Genomic DNA, 20,950 nt, shown 5'->3' on the forward strand with positions numbered 1-20,950 from the left:
AGTGGCGCTTTACTTATTTAGGCTGTCAACAGCACTCTGTGTATTGCACATTCATTGCTTTGTGCAGTGGCGTGGTGCTTACTTTCTCCCAGTTGCCTAGATAGTAGGGCTGTAATGGTATTTTAGATACTGCGGTATTTTCGGTTTAAAAGTATTCACAACAATGCCGTGATCTTTGACAGTATCAAACGAAAACTTGATGAAAGTATTTTTGTCTGGCGCTTTATCGTTGGCTGGGCCTGAAAAAAAAACTACCGTATTTTTCGGACTATAAGTCGCAGTTTTTTTCATAGTTTGACTCGGGGTGCGACATATACTACGGAGCGACTTCTGTGGGAAATTATTAACACAATACCGTAAAATATCAAATAATATTATTTATCTAATTCGCGGAAGAGATGAAGAACATGTCAGCAATCGTCACACACACGTCGACCAATAAGAATTTGGCAGGGGAGGGTCATGGCAGAAGTGCATTGTGGGTCATGGAATGCTAACTGCTATATGCTATATGCTACTGCCGTAGCTATTCAAATGGATCATTTCATTGTTGGCCGTAACTTATAAAAACTGAGAAGAGCTGAACAAAAATGGCACCGAAAGGGAAATCATATACTGCAGATTACACAATATGAAATAATATTTATGTCATTCGCAGAAGAGAGAAGAAAATGTCAGCAATTGTCACACACATGTCAGGAATCGTCACACACACGTCGACCAATAAGAATTTGGCGGGGGAGGGTCATGGCAGATGTGCATTGTCTATTAAAATGGATAATTTCATCGTTTGCGGTAAAATATAAAAACTGAGAAGGGCCGAACAAAAATTGCACCATTGTGCGTGGATCATGACATAAATATATGAGTCAAACCTGAGTCAGCATTACATAGCAAATTTTGATGTACTGGGCCGAGGGGCGAGAAAAGGAGTGTTCTTAGCAAGTCTGTGTTGAATGATGACTCGCACACACAATGAAACTAAATGTTTGAAGGGGGAATATGGGAAGTCAGACAATGACAACGATATGTTGAGTTTCTTGGCTGATTATCTTTTCCCATTGTGCCCTACTTATAATGATAAATGATAAATGGGTTGTACTTGTATAGCGCTTTTCTACCTTCAAGGTACTCAAAGCGCTTTGACACTACTTCCACATTCACCCATTCACACACATTCACAAACTGATGGAGGGAGCTGCCATGCAAGGCGCTAACCAGCACCCATCAGGAGCAAGGGTGAAGTGTCTTGCTCAGGACACAATGGACGTGACGAGGTTGGTACTAGGTGGGGATTGAACCAGGGACCCTCGGGTTGCGCACGGCCACTCTCCCGCTGCGCCACGCCGTCCCTATTAGATGCATATGCAAAACATCTTAGTTGGACTGCACACAACACTAACTTGAGATTTAATTTCTAAATATTCAGAATGTTCTTAAATACAACAGTTTTAATCCGTAAAATGAGGGCTGAGCAGATCACAGTGGATAGAAACCTGTCACACAGCCGTACTTTAACACTAACATTTACTTTTACTCAGAATGGAATTGAAACAGTGAAAATAATGTGTGGGTTTCGTTATAAGTAGACAACAATAAAATCTTTAGATAAATAATATTGTCATCTTCTTTGTGGATAGATTTCAGTGAGTAGAACCACTGACATGCATCCTAGCAATTAAAAATAATTCACTGCATAGCATAAAGTTTATATTTAAATAGTAAAAGCAGCCTATCAAAATGTCAGTCTTATTATTTGCCTGTAAGGATCACCATAACAACAAAAACTAATTTGAACACACATTAAAGGGGTCATATTATGACTTCTTAGCTACAATTGGTACACAAATACACTTGTGTTCTAAATAGTTACATTTTTAAACCTGACAATTCTAGGAGCTCAGGTCAGGAAAAAAAATTGTTAATCCTTTCTTTAACAGTTGCAGGCACTGCTAGTAGGACGAAAGCTCAGCTTTTTCACTAGGACCACCGGTGCTACTAAATGAAAAGATTTAGTAGAACAAAAAAATCTACTAGCACAGAAAAAAATTAGGAGCAAAAGTGTCCTAAATAACAGTTGTATTATTAATACTCAAACAACGTACACAGTAACACACATGTACACCCATACATATAAGCACAGTACAATCATAAGCTCTACTGCAACCCTCAATTATACATCACTGTTACACAGTTTTTTATAGTCGGGTTATATATAGGTCATGCCGTACACACATGTACTAAGCTACACTTATTAGTCACATAATATGACTGGCATCCCATTACAAATCCCAATGCTTACACACATGCCATTGATGTTAATAGGTTTTCAATGTTGTGAGTCCCCAGGACCTACATATCCAAACCCCAAAAGTCTAAATTGCGCTTAGCGCCCCCTAGGAAAAAAACCCGGACAAAACTGCATGTAACTTCTGTTAGAAATGTCGTATAGACATGGAATAAAAACCTCTATGTTGGTTTGACTAAGATCGGGACTCGGGACACGCCGGCGGCGGCCAACGGCGGACCCGACCAACGCTGCTTGCAGCTTTAATTTTATTTGTTCCTGGAAATATTCAGTGGGTCCCACTAAAAAGGGCTGTTTTTAACCGCTACGCCTAGGGAGCGCTAACTTTCCAAATGATTTTAAGCATTATATCCTGACCACTTACGGCTTTTAGCACGTCATGACGTAACTACTATTGGTAACATAAGACAGCTGGTGGTGTTTTTATCATTTTTGTTTATAAAATGTAAGAGAAAGTTGCAAACAGCTGCGCTCTTTTAAAAATGTATTATATTTTTGTTCCAAAATTCTTGTTTTTCTAAAAATGTTGTATTGAATTAATTTACTTGTGGTATGATATGTGGTTATAAAAACAGATGTATTGATTTGAAAATTAACTTAAAACAATACTGTCACAGGAGCATGACATATACAATTCCAATAAAACAGCATTTGGTAACAGCATAACACCACCAAAATAAATTGGTAGAATTCAAATGAAAACAACTAGGACAAAAAATATCATAGGCTGTAAAGTGAACCCGTTTTTCGTTTCATCTCGTTCCCATGTCTGGGCCCTAGGGGTGTAACGGTACGTGTATTTGTATTGAACCGTTTCGGTATGGGGGTTCCGGTTCGGTGAGGAGGAGTACCAAACGAGTTCCACACGAACATATGAAGTAGCCGCCTATGCTAAAGTCTTAACAAGGTGCTCCGCTCCGTTCTGCCTGTCTCCTACACAGCAGCCTGCATTGTCCCTCCCACACAACCATCTGACTGGTTACAACCGTAGCGGTAACAAGCCAATTAGCAGTGCTTATTCAGAGCGGATCTAGTCAGCGCTTCAGCGTCAAGCAGATAGGTCTTTAGCAGGGGAGCAACAAACACTCACCAAATTATACTAAACACTTCCAAGTCAAATACTTTCTAAACATCACTATGAGAGCCCATTGACTTTCTAGAAACAAACTGCAGAACAGCTCACTCGCAAAAAATAGATTATCTCAAAGGTATGTCTTCTTTCTTATATTTACTAATGATAAATGATTTAAAAAGCTTTTTAAACTGGTTTATGTTGGTGCTGTGTTTTATTTCATCCTTTAAACAGTTCCATATTTTAACCCCTGCTATTGTTATACTCATTCGTTTCTGCGTTGTTCTACAATATTGGATCTTAAAAAGTAGTTCTCCTCTTAAATTATAATTCCCTTCTCTTTGTAAAAATCTTCTCTGTAACCCTGTTGGAAGTAAATCTTTACTTGCTTTATAAATCATTTGGGCAGTCTTGAGTTGGATGAGATCTGGTAGTTTTAAATCAAATGTTTTTATAAATAATCCATTAGTGTGTTCTCGGGGTCCTGTGTTATGTATCAGTCTGATGGCCCTTTTTTGCATTATGAATAGTGGTTGGATGTTCGTCTTATATGTATTTCCCCAAACTTCTAGACAGTAACTCAAATATGGTAAAACAAGTGTACAATAAAGAGTGTGTAATGTTTTTTGATTAAGAATGTGCCTTGTTTTACCCAGGACAGCAATACTTCTGGCCAACTTCCCTTTGATGTATGTAATGTGTGACTTCCAGCAGATCCTTTGGTCCAAGATCACACCCAAAAATTTGATTTTGTTTACTCTTTCTATACTAACATTGTCTATATACAATTTTACATCTATATCATTTCTCTTATTTCCAAATAACATAAAGTTAGTTTTATTTAGGTTCAATGATAATTTATTAGCATCAAACCATTTTTTTAGTTTATACATCTCCATGGTGACGGTCCTCAGGAGCTGCTGCAAGTCCACATCAGAACAGAGTACATTGGTGTCATCCGCAAATAACACATATTTAAGGTTTTCAGTTACTTTACAAATATCATTTATATACATGATGAACATCTTGGGCCCTAAAACTGACCCCTGTGGTACCCCACATTTAATATTTAACCAGCATGATTTGTTTTGTGATATCTGTACAAACTGCTTTCTATCAGATAAATAACTTTTTATCCATTCCAGAACAATACCCCTAAAACCATATTTTTCCATTTTTCTAAAAAGAATACTATGGTCTACTGTATCAAAAGCCTTCTTAAGATCTAAGAATACTCCTATTGTATATTTATTTTTATCAATACTATCAGTTATTTCCTCAATTAAATCTGTTAATGCTTGTGCTGTTGATCGATTATTCCTGAAACCATATTGCCTATCTGTTAATAATTCATTTTTTTCTACAAAGCCATCGAATCTATTTATAAATATTTTTTCTAATATTTTGGAGAACTGTGGTAGTATTGAGATTGGTCTGTAGTTTGTGAATAAGTGTCCGTCTCCCGCTTTGTGAATAGGAACAACTTTTGCAATTTTCATTAGTTGAGGAAATACTCCCATTTCAAATGAAAGGTTAAATAGATACGCTAATGGACCACTAATTCCATCTATCACACACTTTAAAGTTTGCATGTCTATATCATCCACATCTTTGCTTGTTTTGTTCTTAAAACTTTTGACTATGTCCCTGATTTCTCTTTCTACTACTGGTTTTAAGAACATTGTTTTAGGGTTTGGGTTGATATAATCTGCTGCATCTATTTTTGTCCCTTCTACCTTTATCTCTTCTGCTAGTTTCGGTCCAATATTTATAAAATACTCATTAAATGTATTTACTATCACCTCCTTATCCTTAATCATATTGTTATTTTCCATAAAGTATGGTGGGTATTGATTATCATCATTTTTATTTCTAATAATACCATTTAATATTTTCCATACACCTCTTATATTATTCTTGTTATATTCCAGTTTATTTATATAATAATCTTTTTTACACATTCTGATTATATTGATTAGTTTATTTTTATATTTTTTATATTTATTTTCATTTACTAAAGTTCTATTTTTTATAAATTCCTTATATAAAATATTCTTTTTTTTTACAGCTCCTTCACCCAATGTAAATGGATGGTACATTGAGGATGGATGGTTAATAGTTACATGGATGACTACAAATCCTGCCCCTGATAGTGTGTTAAAGGTAGTCCACTGCAGCTGCAAGCAGAAAAAATTTGAAACAGGAAGATGTTCCTGTATGTCTGCAAGACTGTCCTGTACTGATTTGTGTCGCTGCCTAAATTGTGTCAATATTTCCATGGAAACAAAATATACAAGCACTTGGGAAGATGGCTCTGATGATAGTGATAGCTAAGAGATGAACAATGTCTCCCTCGTTCAGAATACGCAAAGTCACACTTATCAGTTCTCAAATAAAACATTTTGTGTTTGTCAAATTTGAGAAAAATCCCTCAGAGTATTTTATTATTTATTTTATTTTAGTTACTTGAGTTAAATACTTTAAAAACAGAATGTGAGGTTACAGTGCACTTGACCTTAAAAAAATATAAAAATCATAGTTTGAGTTTGTGCCAAATTTGAGGAAAATCTATCAAAGAATTCTTGAGATATGGCTTTAACAATGTGCTTAGTTAAAACAAAATAACAAAAAAATAGAAAAAAATACCCTAGACCTGCTGTGACATCAACACATAGTTTTGTTCATGTAAATATTGTTTTATTCCATATTGTGTACAGATTCTAAACTGTAATGCAATCTTTGTTGTATTTCCATTTTTCGGCATTATTCAATATTTTGATTGTTGTCAGCCATTTTTGGCCAAAGTGTTCTTTATTTTATTTTATTTTTTTCACTTCCTCTTATAACACAGTGTCTACTGAAATTTTTAACGTATAAAACATTATTGTTAAGCAAAATATACCATGTTTATGTTCAATTGTACAGGTTTCTATTCACTTACTTTGAAGCGTTTTTTTCATTTGTTTTGTATGTTTCATGGTTTAAATTCAAATTGAAGCATACCGATGCTAAAATACTTGTCTCAAAGGTTAGATATATGTGTTAATGTAAATTTGTTAGAGAATTTATGTTTCCAGAATGAATGTAAATACATTTACAAGAAAAAACAGCTGCATAAGATTTTTGTTTTTTTGTAGTTCCTATTTTTATACATTTATGGCTCTAAAAAAAAACTGCCAGGAGATTTTGCGGAGAACTTTTAACCTAATGTCCACAATGGCATTGTCTATGCAAAAATGCAAAAAAAAGAGTAGTGCCCAGACGTGGGAACGAAAATCACTTTCTAGCCACTTTTTCCTGGTTCACCTTATGGCCTATCATCAGAAATGCGGATTTTAATACAAACAAACCATTCTTCACAGCAATCGATGTGCCTGCTTTGTTTGGAGTAGCACTAATGTTGCAATACATGAAATTGTCATCCAAAATATGCAGACATTGTGATTATGAGCCACAGCTAGGGAAAGTTAATGATGTAACTTACATTTGTACAGGCGATGTTGAGGTACTATCGCTATGCTGATCATTAGTAGTGGAAGCAAAAAATATGACTGCAATAGTCTGCTAACCAGCAATAGAGTTTATCTTTTTTCTTCAGTGGCATTTATGCGTTCTCCTTTCCCTGCTTACAATCCCATCAGAAGCAGCATGTACAGTACAGTACAGTATGAGCAGACGACAGCGACCACCATTCAAAGTTTTGTAAAATTCTAAAGAATGAAGGCACGGAAAAATTCCCAATATGTCTTTATTTATTTCACAAAAATGCAGAGTTCCACTCCAACAAGTTTAAACTCAGTGTCTCTTATTTTCCCGGCAACTCTCTAACAACCTTTAACCCTCACAATACAAGTCACATTCCAACCATTTCTTGGAAGTCCCACTCCCTTTCAAAGTCATTGGCCCCGTAGCATGCTGCTACAACGCCAACAAAGTATAATTACCTATTTCATTACAGCACTTACCCTAAACATTAAAACATCGACATGAATGAGCACAACATTTAGCAGTGGAAACGTGTGTTTATAAAGTCAGTATATTTAGTCGTTGAAATGAGATCGGTGTTGCGAGAGAGTGATCTTCTCTGCGCTGAGCAGATGCACAATAAGTTAATGTAGCGCTAGCATGGTCTGCTGACAACAATGTTTCTTTTCCTCAAATCTTACTCTCTCTGATCCACATTATAAACATATACTTTAGGAACAAAATGAGAATGAAAGGGTTGAAATCAGGATTCGCACAAGTGAGACTGAATTATTTTTTGTAGTCGCACAATCTATTTTTAGTTGCAAATGCGACTAAATGTGTCCCACTGTACAGGCCTGGTCAATACCCAATGACTTAAAGAGGTTCTTTGCAGCATTTACACTGAATTTTACCATGAATTGAATAACGTGGACCCCAACTTAAATAAGTTGAAAAATGTATTCGGGTGTTAACATTTAGTAGTCAATTGTAAGGAACATGAACATGTACTGTGCAATCTACTAATAATCAATCAATGTCTAGAGGGCGCCAGCTTTCCAATGTATTTTACACAATATGTTCGCCAGCGGCAATTGAATGTACATTCCATCATAACAACGACATGACTGCCAATTGTTTGTTGCTTCTCTTGAACTGCTTTTGTATTTGAGTAGGCGCTACCCGCACCTAAGTGCTGATGAGACAGGGTGAGTGACAGCCGTAAACACCAATAAGTTTATTTGGGCAGGTAAAAAAATGTTATTCATAAACAAAAAATAAACATTCGTCAATCAAATGTGTTCTGTCAAGCTAGCCAGTAGGGCTGCAAATCTTTGTGTGTCCCATGATTAGATTCAATATCGATTCTTGGGGTCGCGGTTCGATTATATCGATTTTTTCGATTCAACGCGAATCTCGATTCAAAAACGATATTTTTCCGATTCAAAACGATTCTGTATTCATTCAATACAGTACATAGGATTTCAGCAGGATCTGCCCCAGTCTGCTAACATGCTAGCAGAGTAGTACATTTTTTAAAAAAAGCTTTCATAATTGTAAAGGACAACTGATTGCAATAATGTAAATTTGTTAAAACTATTAAACGAACCAAAAATATGACTTATTTGATCTTTGTGAAAACATTGGACACAGTGTGTTGTCAAGCTTATGAGATGCGATGCGAGTGTAAGCCACTGCGACACTATTGTTCTTTTTAAAACATTTTCATAAATGTCTAATGATAATGTCAATGAGGGATTTTTAATCACTGCTATGCTGAAATTATAACTAATATTGATACTGTTGTTGATAATATTAATTTTTGTTTCACTACTTTTGGTTTGTTCTGTGTCGTGTTTGTGTCTCCTCAATTGCTCTGTTTATTGCAGTTCTGAGTGTTGCGGGGTCAGGTTTGGTTTTGGAATTGGATTGTATTGTTATGGTATTGCTGTGTATTGTTTTGTTGGAATGAAAAAAAACCAATGATTTTTAAAAAATGAGAATCGATTCTGAATCGTACACTGTGAGAATCGCGATTCAAATTCAAATCGATTTTTTCCCACACCCCTACTAGACAGTGGTGTTTTTATTTTTTTGGCTTTGAAAAATGTTACTGTGACGAGACACCTTTAATCGTGTCAATACAAAAACAATATCAGGGGTTCAACGCAGAAAGACAGGGAAGTCAAGCGGCAGTCAATTAAACAACCTCAGAGATTGGTAATAACCTTATAGTTTCAATTGCACACGCAAACATTTATACACTGAAAATCCATCCATCCATCCATCTACTTCCGCTTATCCGAGGTCGGATCGCGGGGGCAGCAGCCTAAGCAGGGAAGCCCAGACTTCCCTATCCCCAGCCACTTCGTCTAGCTCTTCCCGGGAGATCACTTCTCGCTTTTTCACTTTGCAGAAAAGTTTTCAAACCAAGAGCTGGAATGTGTCACATTTATTACATCACACATCACATAGGCCTGCTTCTACCCTTTGAGTAAATGGCAAGTCATCAGTCAGGAGGAACATCTGCTGTCTCTCAAGAATCAAGGCACATGCTGTCTTGTGTTACCGAGTTACAATTGCGGGTATTTCAGATAAAAAGAAAATATGATGGAAAAGGGAGACGCATGACTAAGAGATACAAGGTGACGTTTTCCAGGGAGCACTGAATAATCTTTCCTGTCAGAATGAGAATCCATGTTGGTCTGGGAGCTTCATCTCCTCTGGATTTGAGTTGGATTTAACCAGTCGAGCCCCAAACAAAGAAACAAGAGGCTAGAAGCTAAAATAAATGGGAAAGGAGATGAAAGGGACAGACAAAACACATCTGAAGGGGGAAGAATGTGCACGAATAAAAACAGAGCACGAAAAAAAAGTATTGATACCTCGCAGGTCTTAAAATGATGTTCAATACTACCCCAGAAATTATGATTAGATTAGAAAATATGTTTCCATGTTTTGTTTTGGGGGGTTTTTCACACTAGAGGAATGTACAATGTCCATTTATGTAAGAGTTAAGGACATACTGAGTGCTTAGGGATGCGTTGCTGAGGATAGTGGTCAGAGTGAAAAAAAGGCCAAAGAACAAATTCTGGTTGGTATGTGGAAGTTGAAACGATGGTGCAGAGGTGGAAAGTTCCTTACATAAATGTGGGTAAGCAAGTTTCCTTCCCTCTGGATCTATTTTTTTATCCTACCACCGCGGCTCATGAACAACAACTCACACTGTGAAGACATAATAATCGATGCACATTTTGTTTTAATTCTGCCTGTGTTGTTTTCTGTTTGCAGAAAACATTCTTCTTTGCCTCCTACTCTTTACCAAACATACTAAATTGATCCCTCCTCCACAATGCACAGTGGCATATAAACAATGTTAATCTATGGGTTGGTATGAGATTATGAGGGTGTGATAACCTTATGCATACATTTTACAGTATCACTGAAAGGTTCTATAATTACAACTCTGAAAGGTGTTATTTTGAAATGTCTATTGAAAAGAACAAAATAAAGTAACACTTTTAAACAATATATATTAGGGCTGCGTGGGTTCCCTCCGGGTACTCCGGCTTCCTCCCACTTCCAAAAACATGCACCTGGGGATAGGTTGATTGGCAACACTAAATTGGCCCTAGTGTGTGAATGTGAGTGTGAATATTGTCTGTCTATCTGTGTTGGCCCTGCGATGAGGTGGCGAATTGTCCAGGGTGTACACCGCCTTTCGCCCGATTGTAGCTGAGAGAGGCACCAGCGTCCCCAGCGACCCCAAAGGGAACAAGCGGTAGAAAATGGATGGATGGATATTAGGGCTGGGCGATATATCGGTACACTCGATATGTCGCGGGTTTGTCTCTGTGCGATATAGTCAATAGAAAATGACTATATCGTTATATTCGAGTATACATTCTCACGCAGTTGTTTTTAGCTGCAGGCATTACACTGCATGCGTTTCCCACTCTTTCTTGTCCCTCCCTCTCACAGAGACGTAAACCAAGCAGCGCACCTTCTTACACACGTCACATAATGTCTTGCGTGTAACGTCACACGCTCCCGCGGAGCAGACAGGTAGCAACATGGTAACATTAGCTGTGACGCTAACGGTGAGGTGCGAGTGGTAATAGGAGAGAAAGAAGGTGTGAATCTGGTAACAAATGGAGGAAGAATTAATTACCAAGAAAAACAGCACGGGATCCAGCGTGGTGGTTTGGCTTTAAGCAGGAATATGTTCAACATTTATGCGGCAAAATCGTTGCTACAAAAAGTAGCATCACTGCTAATGTAGCATCATTTGAAAAGTCCCCCGCTAGAGAATGAGGAGTGCCTGAAACTCTGCATCAACATCTCCGGCCACTGCCACACTAACAAAATGCCAAAGAAACTATTTGCAGATCAACACCGTATGAAAAAAGAAGTCAACAACTGAAGGAGAAAACGTCCGCAGGAACCTTTTATGCAGCTAATTTTTATTTGTCAGTTATTGAAATATCTTGTGTGACATCATGCATAAAACTATTACTACTCTTTAATTTAGTGTTGTTTTGATATGTCATCTTAGTGACATAATTAAAAAAAGAGCACTTATAGCTTGTTTTAAAATGTCTCTGACAATATTGCACTTTCTGTTTTGGAAATGACATTAATGTCTGTGCCACTGCTTAATAACTGTTTCATAAATACAGTTTTGGTAAATTGACTTAGTTGTGATTTCCCTCTCTGCATGAAAGTTTAAAATGAGCATATATTAATGCAGTATGAAAAGAATGTTTAAATGTAGACACATAGAATCCTCATTCTGGTGTCATTATATGCATCAAGCGTTAATTCAAGGCTAAGGAAAAATATCGAGATATATATCGCGTATCGTGACATGGCCTAAAAATATCGAGATATTAATAAAAAGCCATATCACCCAGCCCTAATATATATCATAATTTCCAGGATATAACCCGCAACTTTTTTCACCACACTGTGAACCTTGCGCTTTATAAAATGCTGTGGCTAATTTATGAATTTTTCTGGGTTCGCAGGCTTCACATCCTCCAATTAATTTTACCTTTTCACATAAGATCAACTAAAGTTATGGTGGACCAATGAAATTGTTTGAATTAAAACTCACACAAATCATTCACTCAGCAATTTACCGTGTTATGGACTCAACCAAAGAAAGAAAGAAGAAGAATTTAATACCACAAAGGCTCAAAGTTGAAAACGATTGACATGGGCATCGAAAAAGGAAGCAACCACCACTTGGAACAGAAATCCAAACCTATTCACTTAAAAATAATCTTAACAGTGCCACTTTACTGTCCTTCGGTTGCACGTGACGTCATATACAATTGCAGACTCAGCTGGCTGTAACTAAGGATGTAGCGATTAACTGTAATGATGCACTGCACTTAAAAAAAACTCACCGACTTAATGGCGCTAGCTCGCTATCTTAAATGATAACATGAAAACAAGAGAAATTAACATTTTCCCCATTCAGAAACGATATACCTGAATCTAAACTTGTATAAACACTGTTGTTTCAACAACTACTGGTATGCTCTTCAATTTTGCACATTGAACCTACAAACTGTGCTGTTATGGCAAAAATGACCGAACCGAGAAATACGAGACTGAAGTGGTTTTAAGGGGCATTCAAGGATCGCTGAAAAGAGTAGGACAACCAAAGAGTAGAACCCCACAACAAATCATAAATAATAATATATATTTTTGGGTGACGCACTTTTCGTTTAAATATATCTTAAAGTGATACAGTGCAAACCCATCCATCAATTTTCTACCGTTTGTCCCGTTTGGGTTCAAGGGGGGGTCGCTGGCACCTATCTCAGCTGCATTCGGGGGGTAGGCGGGGTACACCCTGGACAAGTCGCCACCTCATCGCAGGGCCACAGTGCAAATATCAGTGAAGCATAAGAAACATAAAACATGCAAAATATTTTTTTTTCTAACAGTGTGTCAATTTATCTTAGTTGTTTGAGAAAAATCTGAGAATATTAGTGTGCATAAGTAGTTTTTGAGCACTTTAAAAAATACTGCAACTATAAGTGAATTAGTGAAGTGAATTATATTTTATGTAGCGCTTTTTCTCTAGTGACTCAAAGCGCTTTACATAGTGAAACCCAATATCTAAGTTACATTTAAACCAGTGTGGGTGCCACTGAGAGCAGGTGGGTAAAGTGTCTTGCCCAAAGACACAACGGAAGTGACTAGGATGACAGAAGCGGGGATCGAACCGGCAACCCTCAAGTTGCTGGCACGGCCGCTCTACCAACCGAGCTATACCGCCCCAACAACTGTGGGCCCAATAACAACTGTGTTAATTTTGGTCAGAATAACCGTGGTATGAAATGTTCATATTGTTACATCCTTAACATTAACATTTGGCAATCATTCAAGCAGGACTGAGAGCAGACTCAGACAAACTCCCTTTGTCTAGGAAATGTTGCAGTTTTCAAGGCCAAGAACGAAATTTAGTCAGAAAGTTTGTGATAAAACAAGATATAACAACTGAACAGAAGTTATAATAATCAGCTAATTTTTAAATTTTACAATAAAAATGTGATTGTATTATTGAAGACAATAAATATTTATTAACACACACAAATGTATTGAAAATTGGTATAGCTATCGATTCCCAGGTACTGGGATTTGGTACCATATCCATTCAAATGTGAATGGTACTCATCCCTTGTATGGATTCTACAATGTTTTACGCTACAGTAAGGATGGTATGAAGGAAAATTATGATGGTTTTGAAACAGTCACTTTTTCATAACATGGTACACCTTAAATCCCATAACCAGGCCATGCCTAGTCTCTGCACTGTAACTGCTTGTTAGCAAAAGTTCCTCAATAGAACAGAATAATAAAATAGCTCTAAAAATCAGCCAAAATACAGTGTGAACACACAGATAAAATAAATCATCCTCCTTTAGATGATGAAAAATTATTGCGTCTACTACTATTATACTTTAGCGGTTAAGGTTCGTTGAGGCAACACATAACCTAGATTCTGAGGCTAAACTGCCGGACATGCCAGATGCCTGCTTGCGTCCTTTTTTGGCCCGCCTCTTTTGCATGACCCTATTCATTAAGGATGACCTTTCACCCCTGCTTGTGTCAGTGCAAGAGATTTAACCTCTTGTGGTCTGGGTAGACGACAGAAAGGCCACGTGGAAAACACAAACCCACTGTATAAACTATATTTACAAATAAATATATCACAATATGACAGTACTTGTATATTTATAACAAAATATACCGTACAGTATAATACATTTATTGAGAAATATAAAAAAGGCTGCAACTGTTATATGTGAGAGGCTTAAAAAGGCCTTAGACATCCCAGACACGAGTGGGGGTGGGTAGCTGTTTCTCTGACTCTGACCTTTAGCAACAGGCTGTAATATCTCCTTTGGGACAAGAGAGCTGGTGCTGGAGTAGTTAAAAGAAGAGGGACGGGGGCCTGAGATATGTCGAGCTCTCGCCTGACAGCCTGGTTTGAAACCCTTATGGTGATTCTCCTAGGATGAATTAAGAGGCTGGACAGCAATTATTTTAAAACCTGAGAGGTCCAATTCCATCCAACCTCACTTCCCAATGCAATTTCTTGTTTTGTAGTCATTTTTTTGCCGACTCATTACTTTCTATTCACCACGATGTGGTAACAGCGTACTTGGGCAAGGACAGATAAGAAAGAAAAGCTTTTAAATACACAACAAACTGTCCCCTCGCCACTACATTTTGTCAGAGCCGGTTTTGTTCACAAAAAAGTGCTCTCCGTGTCTTTATCATGTTGTTGGATCCCTTTCTGATGAGTATTGACAGCTCTGCCTTATGGTGAGCAACAAAGTCAGAGCGGGTGGATACTCGCAGACACCAGGCTGACAATATAGGTGGTAGTAAAACAGTCAAATCTCATTTGCGTGCTGGAATTGGTGTTCCGAATCAATGCACAGAATTGTAAAAAAAATTGCAAATAGCCAGGCCTTTCCTTTTCACTGTTAAGTGAACATTAGCAATGGGCGCCGCAAGATCAGCTAGTAAGACAGTTTCAATATCTCATGTGCTATAGTCAAAACTATAGTCCATTTTTTGTCAAAATTGTGTTGTTGTTTTTTTCATGTCTACATATTAGAGATAGAACAGTAATCTTGTTTTTTCTTTGTTTTACTGCAAAATTTTGACTGTTTAGTTCCAATCATATACATGTGCATTGCGCAACATAAAGCAAAGGAGAAGCAGGAATTGTGCATTTGTGTTGGAGATAGAGCTGGGCGATATATCGATATATATCGCGGGTTTGTCTCTGTGCGATATAAAAAATGACTAGATCGTAATATTCGAGTATACGTTCTCACGCAGTTGCTTTTAGCTGTGGGCATTACACTACATGCGTTTCTCCCTCTTTCTTGTCTCTCCTTCTCACAGAGACTTAAAACAAGCACACCTTCTTACACACGTCACGCGTGCAACGTCACACGCCCCTCCGAGCAGAGGGGTAGCGACATGGGTAACATTAGCTGTGATGCTAACGGTGTGTTGCGAGTGGTAATATGAAAGAGTGAAGGTGCAATCTGGTATCAAATGGAGGAAGAATTAATTCCCAAGAAAAATAGCACGGGGTGCATCGTCTGGCGGTGGTTTGGCTTCAAGCGGGAATATGTTCAACATTTACGCGACAGAAGCGTTGCTACAAAAAGTAGCAGCATTGCTAATTTGTAGCATCATTTGAAAAGTCACCCGCTAGAGAATGAAGAGTGCTTTAAACTGTGCATGTTAACATATCCGTTCGGTGACACACCCACAAAATGCAGACGTAATTATTTCTAGATCAACACTGTAGAACATATACTATTTGAAAAGCAGCTCATTTTTATGTGACAGTTATTGAAATATCTTGTGACATCCTGCACAAAAGTGCACTTTGTTTGAAACTATTGTAGTAGCGTTCTGTACAAAAAGTACACTTTAATTTAGTGTTTTGATATGTCATCTTAGAGACATCATGCACAAAAGTGCACTAACAGCTTGTTTTAAAATGTCTCTGACAAACTTGCACTTGATTAAAAGAAAATATGTATAGATTTTTTTTTAAATGAGAATCAATTTTGAATCGCACAACGTGAGAATCACGTTCCGAATTTGAATCATTTTTTTCCCACACCCCTAATATACAGTATATATTTATTAAAGCTGTTGTTAAAGTAAATAGAATAGAATACAATATAATAGAATAGAAAGTAGGCAGCACGGTGCCCCAGGGGTTAGTGTATGTGCCTCACAATACAAAGGTCATGAGTACTCCTGAGTTCAATCCCGGGCTTGGAATCTTTCTGTGTGGAGCTTGCATGTTCTCCCCGTGACTGCGTGGGTTCCCTCCGGGTACTCCGGCTTCCTCCCACCTCCAAAGACACGCACCTGGGAATAGGTTGATTGGCAACACTACAATTGGCCCTAGTGTGTGAATGTGAGTGTGAATGTTGTCTATCTGTGTTGGCCCTGCGATGGGGTGGCGAATTGTCCCGAATGCAGCTGAGATAGGTTGCAGCACCACCCCCCGCGACCCCAATAGGGACAAGCGGTAGAAAATGGATGGATGGATATACAGTATATGATATATACTGATATATTATATTATATTTTTATATAATATATACAATACATAACAATTACCATGTACAATATTACAGTACATGTAGCAACTGCAGCATAAATTAGAGACTACATCCAGCAGGTACTAACATAAGTGCACATTTCTTCCACACCAGTGTTAAAAAAAACTATGCAAGTGGAGACTTTTAAAGTAATTTGTCATGAAACACATTCACCTGCTGTTGCGCACATTTTGTTCCATGCAGGCAGAACAAAATGATCACAGATGAATGGCACATAACACTTTTGTTCATATACGTATAAAGGGTTGGGTTGTACTTGTATAGTGCTTTTCTACCTTCAAGGTACTCAAAGCGCTTTGACACTACTTCCCCATTTACCCATTCACACACTGATGGAGGGAGCTGCCATGCAAGGCACTAACCAGCACACATCAGGAGCAAGGGTAAAGTGTCTTGCTCAGGACACAACGGACGTGAGGAGGTTGGTACTAGGTGGGGATTGAACCAGGGACCCTCGGGTTGCGCACGGCCACTCTACCACTGCGCCATGCCGCCCCCTAGACTAGTGTTAGTACAGTACCGCGATACTAATGAATCATTTTCGGTACTATACTGCTTCTGAAATGTACCAGTCCCGCACTCCCCCGTTCCTGCGTCGTCATCACGTTGAGTCATTGCTGGTTTACAAGCAGACGAGCATGTTCGGTAGCACTCAATCACAGTTTACTTACAAGCAGACACATTGTGTGGACAGAAAAGAGAGAACGGACGCATTTTGGCTTAAAAACTAACGATAAAGGTGAAGTTGTAACATTGAAACGCCTTCAGGAAGAGGTGCTTTAAGACATGGCTAGTTACCTAGCAGCTGAAATCCATCCGCTGTCGGCAGTGTTTTAGCTTCTTCTAAATTCTTAATCCTGGTCTCCATTGTGACGAATAAAGTAAGTTTCTTACATGTATCCTCCCTGGAGGACGAGGAAGAGCTAAACATGCTTCACTACACACCGTAGCTCACCGGCATCAAAATGTAAACATTAGTGGATCTACACCTGACATTCACTGTAATGATATCAAGTACAGGCACGTATCTAGTCGATACTACTATGATTACCGTTGATATTTTTTGGCATCACAACATCTTTTTTTTTTTTTTCAAAATTCCTAGGAAATATGTCCCTGGACACATGAGGACTTTGAATATGACCACAGTATGATCCTGTAACTACTTGGTATCAAATTGATACCCAAATTTGTGGTATCATCCAAAACTAATGTGAAGTATCAAACAACAGAAGAATAAGTGATTAATACATTTTAACACAGGTGTGCCCAGAACATGTTTAAAGAGAAAGTATGCAGATATTAACAGTAAATGAACAAGTACATTAATAATTCATTTTCTACCACTTTTCCTTTGTAATGTTGACAAAATAATAGAATGATTAATGATAATATGTTACAGCATATGTCAGCAGACTAATTAGGAGCCTTTGTTTGTTTACTCATTACTAAAAGACAAGTTGTCTAGTATGTTCACTATTTTATTTAAGGACTAAATTGCAAAAATAAACATATATTTATTGTACTTTAAGATGTTTTGTTAAAATAAAGCCAAAAATGCAACTTTTTTGTGGTTCCCTTCATTTAGAAAAGCACGGAAAAATACCAAAATATTGGTATCTGGACAACACTAGCGCACATTAGTCGTATGACCCTAAAACTCAAAAGCACATAACTTTACCCCAAACATTAATGAAGTTATTGCGTTTAGATGAAAGTACACGGACAGAGATCTAGTGAACACCAAGTGTTTGCAGATCTGTCACTATACACAATGCAATTAATTTAAAAAAATGGTTATGTGAATTATAGGAATATACAGTATGGTACACCGAACCTAAAACTGCGATATTATATGATACAGCATCTAAAAGGTCTGTGCTCTGCATATGAATGCCATACACGAATATTATTTTCAGCTGAGTGTAGTTGTATGGAATAAAAACACAGTGATGGATGAGTGATCTTTACAAGACAATGACATAACTGCATTGCACTGCAAAAATAAGGTTCATGTCAGGATTGCCACTGAAAGTTTGTTTGTGTTTTAGTTTTTCCTCTGTGTGTGTTTAGTATTTCCTTTCTTTAGTTCCTGTCAGCGCTTTTATTTTGTTAGTTTCCTGTCTTTCTCCCTGGGCGCTGTTTCACCTCAGCTGTGGCTGATTGGCACCTGGCCACACCCGGTGTCAATCAGCCCGCTCCTATTTGTACCTGCTTTTGTCCTCCAGTCAGTGCTGGATTATTGTATTGCATGTCACACTTGTCATTGCTACCTGTCGTGTCGTATCTTGTCGCGTCAATGCAGCGTTGCGGTAAGCTATGTTTGATAGAGGTTTTTAGCTTACTGTCTTTTCTTCCCTGCTTCCAGTTTGTTTTCTAAGTACAAGTACGACTTCTGCTTACCATGCTAAAGTTCCTATTTGTTTTCTAGCTCCCATGCTAGCTCTCTTAGTTTGTTATCTGCCCATGTGCGTGCTTTTTGTTTGTACCCTTTGTTTGGTTTTGTTCTAGTATTTTATATTAAAACCATGTTTCCTTATTCAATGCCTGCCTCAGTCTCTGAATCTTGGGGTTCGTCACCAACTAACTGTGACAGTTCACTTTGCAAAATGAGCAATGTATTCATGTTTTAACAAGAATAAGAGGAAATATCATCACACTTTATTTGTTGTCACTGGCGATTTTTTTGCGAGTGAGCCACTTCTGGCCAGAAAAACACGAGTATTGAGATTACAACGATTGTCAACAAATATAATTGTTGACAAATTTTATTGTCGACATTTCTCGACAAAGTCAACTAATCGTTGCAGCCCTAACAAACATAACTCACTTTTTTACGACTTAAAAAGAAGGTGTTGATTATGACCTACAAATTATTGCAGATATTATTTCCATTACTTTTAGGAGACCAAATTAATAATTAATATAATGATAATACATATTGATAATGCATGTATGTCCTTCCAAATCCAATAAACGTGTACTTGTCATATATTTGAACATTGCAATTGTAATAAAAGCGTTTAAATCTCTACTAAGTTAATAAAAACATACAAAAAAAAATAAAATATACTTTGTCTATTTGCAAAATGTCGCACGTGAATGAAAATCTTAACCAAAAGCAATAAACAGAAGCAAAACAATAAAATAAAATGTTTAAATAAAGTATTGACAAACAAAGTTGAGAGGTAGAGTTGTACATTACTTAAGTGAAAATCAAGTTAATAACTTTTTAAACAAATGTGCAGAGTAACATTATAAACACTACAGTATTAGCAGATGTATTACCAGTTTATATGGGAAAAAAACTTAAATCTGGCAGATTCTGGGTGAGGAAATACTTACATGAGATGAAAACATGTCAAATGTCTGTTAAACATTGTCAATATTTTTAAAAATGCTATTTTTTCAATGGGCAGCACGGTGGAAGAGGGTTTAGTGCGTCTGCCTCACAATACGAAGGTTCTGAATAGTCTTGGGTTCAATCCCGGGCTCGGGATCTTCCTGTGTGGAGTTTGTATGTTCTCCCCGTGACTGCGTGGGTTCCCTCCACATACTCCGGCTTCCTCCCACCTCCAAAGACATGCACCTGGGGATAGGTTGATTGGCAACACTAAATTGGCCCTAGTGTGTGAATGTGAGTTGGAATGTTGTCTGTCTATCTGTGTTGGCACTGCGATGAGGTGGCGACTTGTCCAGGGTGTACCCCGCCTTCAGTCTGATCGTAGCTGAGATAGGCACCAGCCCCAAACACCCCGCGACCCCAAAGGTAATAAGCGGTAGACAATGGATGGATGGATGGATAGTTTTTCAACAGTACTAAATGGTACAATGTCTTTGGCAATATATTTCTATGAGCGCACACTATTTATTGCTGTTATGTTTACACTTACCTGAGTTCACTAAATGCGAAGTGAGTGTGAACTGTCAGTTGGTTGCGTTTCTGCATCCAGCCACTCATGCAAACTATAATGTTGATGTAGATGCCCATTATCTCAGGGCTATTCAGCTACATAATGAATGGTTCGGATTTTAAAATGTGGACGTTTGATTAAAAAATGCCTCCACGGGTTATATTCTTTTGTGACTGTGTTTAACTAATTGCAAAGTTAACACATCTGCTTTCACACTGCACTGTCAATAAATGTATTATTCTGACCTCGCTAGCTAGACAGATAGTTACAGTTTGATGAAACAGAAGCTCGAGAAGTTTTATTTAGGGTGGATGTTCCTTTTTTGGAAGTATTTTTCCTCCTCAGTTTTATTTCGTTACACTTCTTCCTTCATTTAGGTTTGTAAAAAAAAAAAATTGAACATAAGATAAACATTGCAAACATATAAGGGCCATTGTGTATTTTACATAAACAAGATAAAAAAGTTTAGTGTTAATACATTCACACAATAAACTACAGATGTTTACGC

General features: G+C 37.6%; 1 protein-coding gene across 1 annotated transcript in view; it reads right to left on the reverse strand.

Annotated features, from left to right (window-relative positions):
- Window positions 1-20,950, reverse strand: part of LOC133554889 (zinc finger protein 704-like) — a 108,825-nt gene that overhangs the window by 63,750 nt on the left and 24,125 nt on the right. The window lies entirely within an intron of this gene.

The sequence above is a fragment of the Nerophis ophidion genome, linkage group LG06 (assembly GCF_033978795.1).
Source record: "Nerophis ophidion isolate RoL-2023_Sa linkage group LG06, RoL_Noph_v1.0, whole genome shotgun sequence".
Taxonomy (NCBI): Eukaryota; Metazoa; Chordata; class Actinopteri; order Syngnathiformes; family Syngnathidae; genus Nerophis; species Nerophis ophidion.